We start from the raw sequence: 9,381 nt of genomic DNA on the forward strand, positions 1-9,381 counted from the left end.
CTGATTTTCTGGGAAAGTCGCCAGGTTATTCTGGTTCCTGTTGTGCCATAGAGCAAAGGGCAATTCCTTTTGAGCAGAAATGGGCATTTGTATAAATGGTGAGGTGAGAGTATGAATGTGAACAGTATGTCAGTATTTAAATTATGTATATGCTTACGGTATATTAAAAACAGTGGCCTATCCAGCAATGCCTTGCAACATTTGCCTGCAATCATGCATATGTGCAATAGCTTGGTCCAAAGTCTTGGAAAATAATCTCTTAGACCAATTGTTCTAGTGTCAGAAAAACAACTGCACAATAGCTGAAAAATAAAATATGAATGGTAGAACTGACAAAACTCTTTATTATTCAGTTTTGTTAGATCAGTTGTAGCAAACAGAAACCTTTCATGACAATTTATTTAATTTAATTCTGCTTGTGCAAAATTATATTAGTTTTAAAAGAGTCAATGTTTATCCTACTAGTTTCAAGATACATGATATTATGTAAGATTCTGCTAATGAGCCTCATGCTCTTTGGGAATTCAGAACTCCCACTTGTCTATTTGCAAAGCAATGGAATTTGTTTAATATCCTTTCCCAAGAATGTGTGGGGAAGACAAGCCAAAGCACAAAGTGGTATTTTCTGTAATGCTTCAATGAAATTAGACAACTAACTCAGATCTTCATTCAGGAGCTAATATGAATTTCAACAATGGTGCAATTAGAACATTTTAGATTTCAGACACACTGATCTTCTGATCTGCCTGCTTTAGACATACAGCACACTGATACTAAAACCTGCTAAATCAGGTCTGCATTTGGGAGAAACTTCCTGGTCATTCACAAAATAGGGCTCTAAATGAGAACTCATAGTACCACTGAACCTGGGTACTAGAAATCTTGACCTGGCCTCCAAATTTATTGCATTATTTGTCTTACATCATTCCAGCCAAAATATTGTTTCTCCATCTCATGGATGAATATGAAGGTCAGGAAGATAACTCCATAAAATGACTGTATCACATATAATCTGACTAGCCCATAAAGCATGTGACAGTAAAACTGTTTACCAGTTCTGTGAGAAGGCCACCTGCATTTCATTTCACCACACAGCTAGATTTGTTTTCTAGAATCTCTGCAAACTGTTCCTAGCACAGAGGTGAATGCTGCCTAAACAGAGCAATGGGCAATATTTGTAATTATTGTGATAAAGGTGATAAATAATAGGCCAGACATGTGAAAAGTTTAGTGGTTTCTAGGAAATCAATCATTTTGCACAAACTCACTGTAAAGACATTAAATCAGTGTTTTGTATGGGCTGTTCGATTTAAATTTGATTGAACTGGCCAGAGCCCCATTTATTGTTTAGCTGCCAGCCCTTCCACCCCACCCCATGCCTGACAGCACCTTCAGCTGCAATTTAGTATGCGTAAAATAAAGATCCCTGGTCTGCATGTCCTGTCAGTTTACCTTAATAAAACAATAAAGAATGCTGATCTCAGGAGACAAAGAAGACGGTTTGCTGACAGCCATTTTTTATTGCGAACTACCATTTGACAGGAAAGGAGACTAACCTCTTCCGATGGAAGAGGATATTTGTAGATCAGGGACAAATTGTGGGCTCCTTGGTAATCTCTGGGCTTGATTGTTTGCTTGCAGATGTTTCATTACTCAGCTAGGTAACATTATTAGTGATGTTACCCAGTTGAGTAATGAAATGTCTACAAGCAAACAACTAGGTTCAGAGAGCACCAAGGATTCCATAGAGACTAACTTGCTTTCCTTGCTTCCCGGTGCTGTAACCAACTGTGATCTAATAAAATATATGTCTAGTTAAGTCAATGCCTGTCCGGATGCAACAAAAGGGAAGGTTTTTCATATGTTACTCAGAATTTTAAAACATTCTTTAGGGAGAACCAAAAAGAAAATAACCTAAAGCAGTCCTTCAAGAATTGAATGTGTTCAAAGACTGGAACAGTATATGTAGATATTATGAAATGACAGTTTAGACCAGGGGTGTCAAACTCAAGGCCTAGAGGCTGAATCTGCCCAAGGGGTGCTTAGATTTGGCCCGTGGAGCCACCATGGAAACAGCAAAGGATTGGCCCATGGTGTATCTGCCAGCAAAAACAGAGCTTGGGAGGGCTGTGTGCAGCCCTTGCGAACTCCGTTTTTGGCTGTGATGGCCTCCTGCCACCCTCTGCCAGAGAAAACACAGCTTGGGAGGACTGTGCATGGTCCTCCTGAGCTCCATTTTTGCTTGCAGAGTGCTTGGGCCACAACAGGTGCCCCTGACATGATTGATGTCAAGCTGGCCACACCTACCATGGCAAGTCCCCTTCCCCCAAGGCCAAACACAACCATGATATGCCCATCAATGAAATCGAGTTTGACACTTCTTGTTTAGAAAAAAATATATACCATGTGGCCTCAGGAATTATTTCCAATCCCCTAACAATAATAGCTCCATTCCATGTCACCTGGAAGAAGAGGGAATTACAATGAAGTTACTGACAATATTCCCAGCAGCTGCCCAACTGCCTCTCCTATAAGGATACATTTGGGGATACTTTTTTTCCTGGATTTTATTTTTCTTGGCAACCTGACCTGGTCCATTTTTGAACCCCAATCTCTCTTTTGTACACATACACAGTCAACATTCTCCCCGCACATCAAATTTGGTCCCTTGCTGTTCTGTTTCCATACAATCGTGTTAATGGTAAAAAAAATCATATGGATGAACAGAATTGCAACTCCTTTAATTAATTTATTTCAAAATTCTATTGGGGTAGAAAGAATAAAGAACCAAAGAGGTAGACTGAAAGAAGATTGACTAGGTATTAAGCCCATTGAGAGCATTTCATTGAGGTTTACTATTTTTTAAATAAAATTCCATAGCTTTGCTCTTATATACTTTTTGCAGAAAAGAGTAGTGCTTATCATTCAATCTGGTTTCATGGTTTTCCTGTCTATCTTAGAAACCTCTGTGCAGGGCAGTCAGATATCTTTCCTTGTATTGATTTCACTTTTTCCTCACTATGGAATTTGAAGACAATGTATGGAGCTAAATTCGCTCAGCTCCAGTAAAAGTTTGTGTCCCACAATCTACTTGATAAGATAGAAAATTGTGGTTTTAGGACCAGAGATCCCCAATTCCCAGACTGCAGCTCACTATGGGGCTGTGTAAGACGTGGACAAGCACAGATGTGTGTATGCAACTCCATTTGCACAAACGGTGGGTGTCCAAGAGTGCATGTGAGCAGGTGTCCAAGAGTGCATGTGAGCGCATGTATGCAAGCGGTCTGTGTGTGTGCCTGTCACTTGCACAAATGGAACTGTATGTGCAAACATGGTCATCTACCATTCACATGGAGCCATCCTCTCTCTCCCACTGCCAGTCCACAAAGCTAGAAAGGTTGGAGACTTCTCAGTTAGACAATATCACCACCAGATAGATTCAGAACTGGTTGACCAACTGTATAGAACACGTAGTTAACAAAGACTGGAAGCTAAAACTCATGAAGAATGGTTGCAAAATTGGGTATGTCTAATTTAATGAAAAGAAGAACTTGGGTGGCATGATAGCAGCATTCAAAGATTTAAGGGCCTGCTATAGAAAAGAGGGAGTTAAACTATTTTCCAAAGCACTGAAGGCAGGACAAGAAGCAATGGATGGAACCTAATCAATGAGGGAAGCAACATGGAATTAAGGAAAAACTTCCTAACAGTTAGAACTATTAATCAGTGGAATGACTTACCTCTAAAAATTGTGGATGCTTCAACACTGGAAGGCCCTTTCCAACTCTATTATTCTGTTATTCTCCAAACCCTAGTTTTTTTTATCTTTGCCCTAAATACCACCTGATCCAATTAAAAAAAGGTATATCACAGTTCTTTTATTTGTCGAATTGTAGAAACAAATCTGTAAAAGAAAAAAATTCTTTTTCTTCTTCTTGTGTCAGATGCATCATTGGAAGTTGGTGATCATGTTGGCAATCCTATTTTTATCAACAATTGCACAAAAAACTGCTGTTGAGTTTTGTCCAAACCAGTCCTTAGATTTTGAAGCCATGATGTTCTTTTTCTGCCTGGACTTCATTTGCTTTCAATCTTTCCTTGGAGGATTAAGTGAAGTTTGCATACTTTTTGGGGTGTCACATTACATGTCCAAAATATTCTAACTTTCACTTCTTTATGGTTTTGATGATTTCCCTTGGCTTTCCCAGGTGGTTTATCACCTTCTCATTTCTGAAATTGTCAACCCAACTTTTACATAACAGCTGCCTGTAAATCCACATTTCAAATGGTTTTCTGTCAGAGACCAACTCTCTACTCTGTAGAGCAGGATAGAAGCTGACAAGCCTGATTTTCAATCTTGAGCTTATGTCATGACTGCAGAAGACCTTTTTCATTTTTCAAGAATGCTGTTCGAGCCTTCTCTATCCTTGGTTTTTACTTCAGTGGCCATGTTCCAGCTTTCATGTAAATTAGAACTGAGTTATGTGATCCTATCAACTTTTTCTAGTAGTATTCCTTCTGAAGTTATCGATGGTAAATTAATGGGTTGTTTGCTGATGATCATGATCTTGCGTATTTTTTAGATATTTCTGTGACTCTGTTGATGACTCTTCATGTTGGCAAGCATAACTGTGTCATCAGCATATCTTAAATTATTGATCTGAACACCATTTACTTTGAGGCCAGTATCAATGTTTTCTAGTGCTTGAAAATTGATTCAGAATTGTTATTAAACAACAGCAGAGACAGAATACAGCCTTGTCTCACCTCTCTTTGTATTTCTGCATCATCTGAGTATTTTTGACCTAATTTCACATTTGCTACCTGATGCCAATATAGATTATTTATGATTTGGATGTCTTTGACATCTAGTCCCACTTGTTTCAGGATTTGTAGTAGTTTGCTGTGTCTTATTTTATCAAATGCTTTTTCAAAATCAATGAAGCACATATAAACACTGTGATTGACATCTCTACAACACTGTGCAAAGAAAGAAATAGTAAAGTAATATGGTTACTGGGACAACCAGTCATAATAATGGTCTACTATCACCTTGTTTGCCCAAATTTTGGGGACATCTTTGTTTACAAGGATAAATGACTTGAGTATAAAGAGCAGAGCAGATCAGAAAATTCAGTGGAATGGCTTGCCTTCAGAAGTTGTGGGTGCTCCATACTGGAGTTTTTAAAGAAGAAATCTTCCTTCCACAGATTGCAGAGCTGACATTCAGCCAGTTCTGACCAGTTCTGGAGAACCGGTAGCGGAAATTTTGAGTAGTTCAGAGAACTGGAAAACACCATCTCTGATTGGAGATTTTACAGTATTCTTCCCCTACCACGTCCACCAAGCCACGCCCACAGAACCGGTAGTAAAAAATTTTGAATCCCATCACTGACAGATTGGTATAAGTCTTCTGCTTGAGCAGAGGACTGGACTGGAAGACTTCCAAAGTTCCTTCCAACTCTGTTATTCTGTATTCTATATTCTGAATTCAAACTTCATAGCCCTAGAGAAAACTTCTAAACAAGCAAACAATATTTCTCCTAAAAGTTTTTTTTTGCCTCTAAACTATCTGATTTCCTGTTTCACTGTCTCTATATATCAACTTAAGGGGATTTGATTGCCTCTATTCCCAATACAGGTCTCCTGGAAAATTCCTTTACTGTTGTCTGCTAGATGACATGTCCCTGTCACAGGCAAGACACTTTTGAAATTTGTTACTTTCATTGCTATGATATCATGTCAATTGATATGTGGTAGCACCCAGGCATCAAATAGCGAGGTGTTCCTTAACCTATTACTATGTTCCTGTCCTTGATTCCATTAATGTTTAAGTATTTTTCTGGGCACCTTATATAATTAATGAAGAAGAAAAGTAACCTGGAACTAAGGAGAAATTTTCTGATAGTTAGAACAATTAATCAGTGGAACAAGTTGTTGCCAGAAGCTGTAAAAGCTCCAACACTGGAAGTTTTAAAGAAGAGATTGGATAACCATTTGTGTGAAATGGTGTTCCTGCCTCCAAGGTTGCTTCCAATTCTATTAATTATTACATTTATATAATTATGTAGCTGAAATTTATTTATATAAATTATTATATCTTATTATATTCCCTGCCCACAAAGCGAAATACCAGCCATTACCTAAAATCGAATTCACAGTTCCCTGATTGTGAGGTGAGAGTTCCACCTCTAGGTCACCATGATTGAGTGGTATGGTGACCTAGAGGTGGAACTCTCACCTCACAATGGCTAATAATGGCTGGTATTTTTCTCTCGGGGCACAAAGAAACCACATCTGCTGAGAACTCCATATATGCATCAGGAAGGGAATCCAGCCAGTATGTGCTTAGCTCCAATCAGTTACCCTGACTTGACCTCGATGTAAGGAATTATATGGTTGTTAAAAGAAAAAAAAATATCTATATGATCATGAAGTGAAATTTGAGGAATGAAAATTGTGTGACTAATACAATATGATCTTTGGGATAGTCTTGAAGTATATAGTTTCAGCTATAGTTATCAAATTGCAGAGTGGACACTGTTATAATCAGAGACAAAATAATCTGACATAGAAGTAAATTGTTCTAGTCTAAGAGTCTGATCATACCTCACTTTTGCATTTCTAGTCCTGTTGAACTTCTAGTTCTTTTCAACATTAACCAATGGACTAAGGAACTTGTATGGTACTATTTAAGATAAACCATTTAATAGAGGTATGGATCTAAAGTTGGGAACTAAAATGAAATTATCTGTAAGTTTAGAAGGAACTTCAGAAGGCAGAATAGAATGATGATGCAGATGTTGGAGCAAAGTCCAAACATAGAGGCAAAAGACATAATGGGTCGATATTTGGGTAACAGGTAAGCTTTCATATTTTTCCCAATTGAGAAAAATATTTTTGGCTATCTTGGTCAGGTGAAAACAGCCCACATCTGGAAGGTTTTTTGATGAGCCAGAGCCAAGAATCAATTCTTGCACTCTGGCACAATTAGTGGTAGAGTGCATGCAATTTTAGGGTCAATAAACTTTATCTTAAAAACATCTCATATTACAGAGATTTTTAAATTTTGTTGTTTCTTTCTGAAGTCATTTCATATACTCAGCTGCCATACATCACTTTTAAGTAGTCTGAATAATGGAATATATGTCAATTTATCCAGGCAACTTTGGAACCAATTATTTTTTATATTTTTGAGCAGAAGAACTAGTTTTGGGTTCTAATGGTAGGTTATTGACCAAAAAAATCTTCTCTTGGAACTCATGCTGTGTTGACAGATCAGATCAATTTTTAGATGGCAGTAATGAGAGCAGGGCAACAGCTCTTCAAGGGGACCAAGAAATATTATCCAAAACCTCACAACACATCACATCACAACACATAGTTGGAGATAATTAAAATGGAGGTCTATTAATCCAGTTGATTGAGGAAATACTGGTTCCGCTTTAGCTAATTATCTTAGGATTCCAGATCATTATGTCAGCCTGAAATTGCCTTTTAGCTTAGATAAACTAGTTATATTTGAACCTGGATCAAATAAAAGCAGGGTTATGCTAATTGCCCTAAAACTGCATTGCTACATAACCATGCTTTTGAGTATTTTTTTTCTTTTTTTGACACTTTAAGGATCATCCTTGAAACTAAATTCCAGGCACACTTTGCATTTTTTTATTCATGCAATAATGTTTATACCACACTTTTCCACAGCAAGAAATCATCATACCCAGGATTCTCTAGGTGACTTTTATCAATCAATTGACCAATCCCAGAACTGATGAATTTTAGATGTCATGGCATTTAGTGGCATTTTCAGGATCTTGCCAGCTTCTTCAGACAGATGGAAACAACTTTGTGGTGTTGCAACACAAACTCTGGCCTTTGGGAGTATGCATGTGACATCACGACATATGCAGAAAACAAGTGGAATTTGTGTCACAACACTATGATCCTACTGTCAGTTCTGCAGCTGGCCTGACTGAGGCCATCTTTGAAGCTTCAGAGTTGCCACAATGGAGCTGAAAGTTAGAGAGGAGAGAATACAGATAGCTGGGGGTTTGTAGCAAAACAAAATACTTTCTCCTGAACCAAGGACATTCTAACAGGTGGCTGAAGAGTGGAGGAATGATGGTACCCAGAAACTGGACAGCACCACGTTGGACCATATGACTGTTTGGGAAGAGGGGAAAACTTTTTTTTTAATTCGGTGGAAAACCACGGGAATCTTTAGAGTCAGTTTTCACCAGTCTATGCCAATATGATATATCCAATAAAACTATTCTTTGAGAAGTCTACCTGCCTCGAAGTTCTCTATGTTATGGGTATATGACTTGGAATCCTGACATCTATTTTGCATTTCCATTGTCTATTTCCCTTGTGCTTTACTCATTAGCTCCCGAGACCCAGTGCATTAGTTTTAATGCACTGAATATTTATTGAGTCTTCAGCTAATTCCTAAAATACTTGCTTTTTATAAGAACATAGCAATCCACTTATTCTAGAGTAGGGCTGTCAAACTCTCAGCCTGCAGGCTGGATGCATCACATGCTGGCCATGCCTGCACTCAGTTTAGCAAAGGGGGGAAAGTCCCTATACATCATGTGATGCTGCTGTGACAATGTGAGTTTGACACCCCTTTCTAGAGCAATCCAGTGGCTCGTTTTCTACTGCAGCATCTTGTAGCAGGTCTCTAGGCCTTTTCTGAAGAAGGAATCTTCTATTTCCCCTTTCCTGTAAAATCAACAAGTCTCCTGGTTCTTTTAATATTTATCTGCAGCTGTCTCTATTTAATGTTTATACTAAACCCTGGCACATAGCAGCAATTCTCATTGATCAGGGACATAATGCTGCAAAACAGTCCAGTGTACTGCAGGCTAATTCTGCCAACTCTCAGCCATTCGGCAGTTCAATTATCAATGTCTCAAGGTTGACCCAGCCTTCCATCCTTTCAAGGTGGATAATTGCCCAGATTATTGTGGGGCAATATGCTATCTCTGTAATCCAGTTAGAGAGAGCTGTAAAGCACTGTGAAAGTCTAAGTGCTTTTGCCATCTACCATATTTCTATGGAAATGTCACTACTCTGAAGTGCTATTGCGCTATCTAGAGTTAGTTGAAGGGAGTTGTTAGATGCCTGCAGATTCTCACCATTCTTTAAAAGTTAATTGTGACTGATCCAAGTATATGTTTATTTTGGTTAAATGTTCTTGAATATAGCTTTAATAATCTGGAAAAAATAACCCTGATCCATGTCTATTTAACTATGCATGTAACACAGCCAGTCTCCAGAAGTTTCTGTCCAGAAAAAATTAGGAAAAAAGTAATTAACAAGATACTGGTAAGAGAAAAAAAAAACTTTAAAATGCTGTCATTTGGAGGATTGCAG

Source organism: Pseudonaja textilis, chromosome Z (genome assembly GCF_049901715.1).
Source record: "Pseudonaja textilis isolate UNSWEBS1 chromosome Z, rPseTex1.2, whole genome shotgun sequence".
NCBI lineage: Eukaryota > Metazoa > Chordata > Lepidosauria > Squamata > Elapidae > Pseudonaja > Pseudonaja textilis.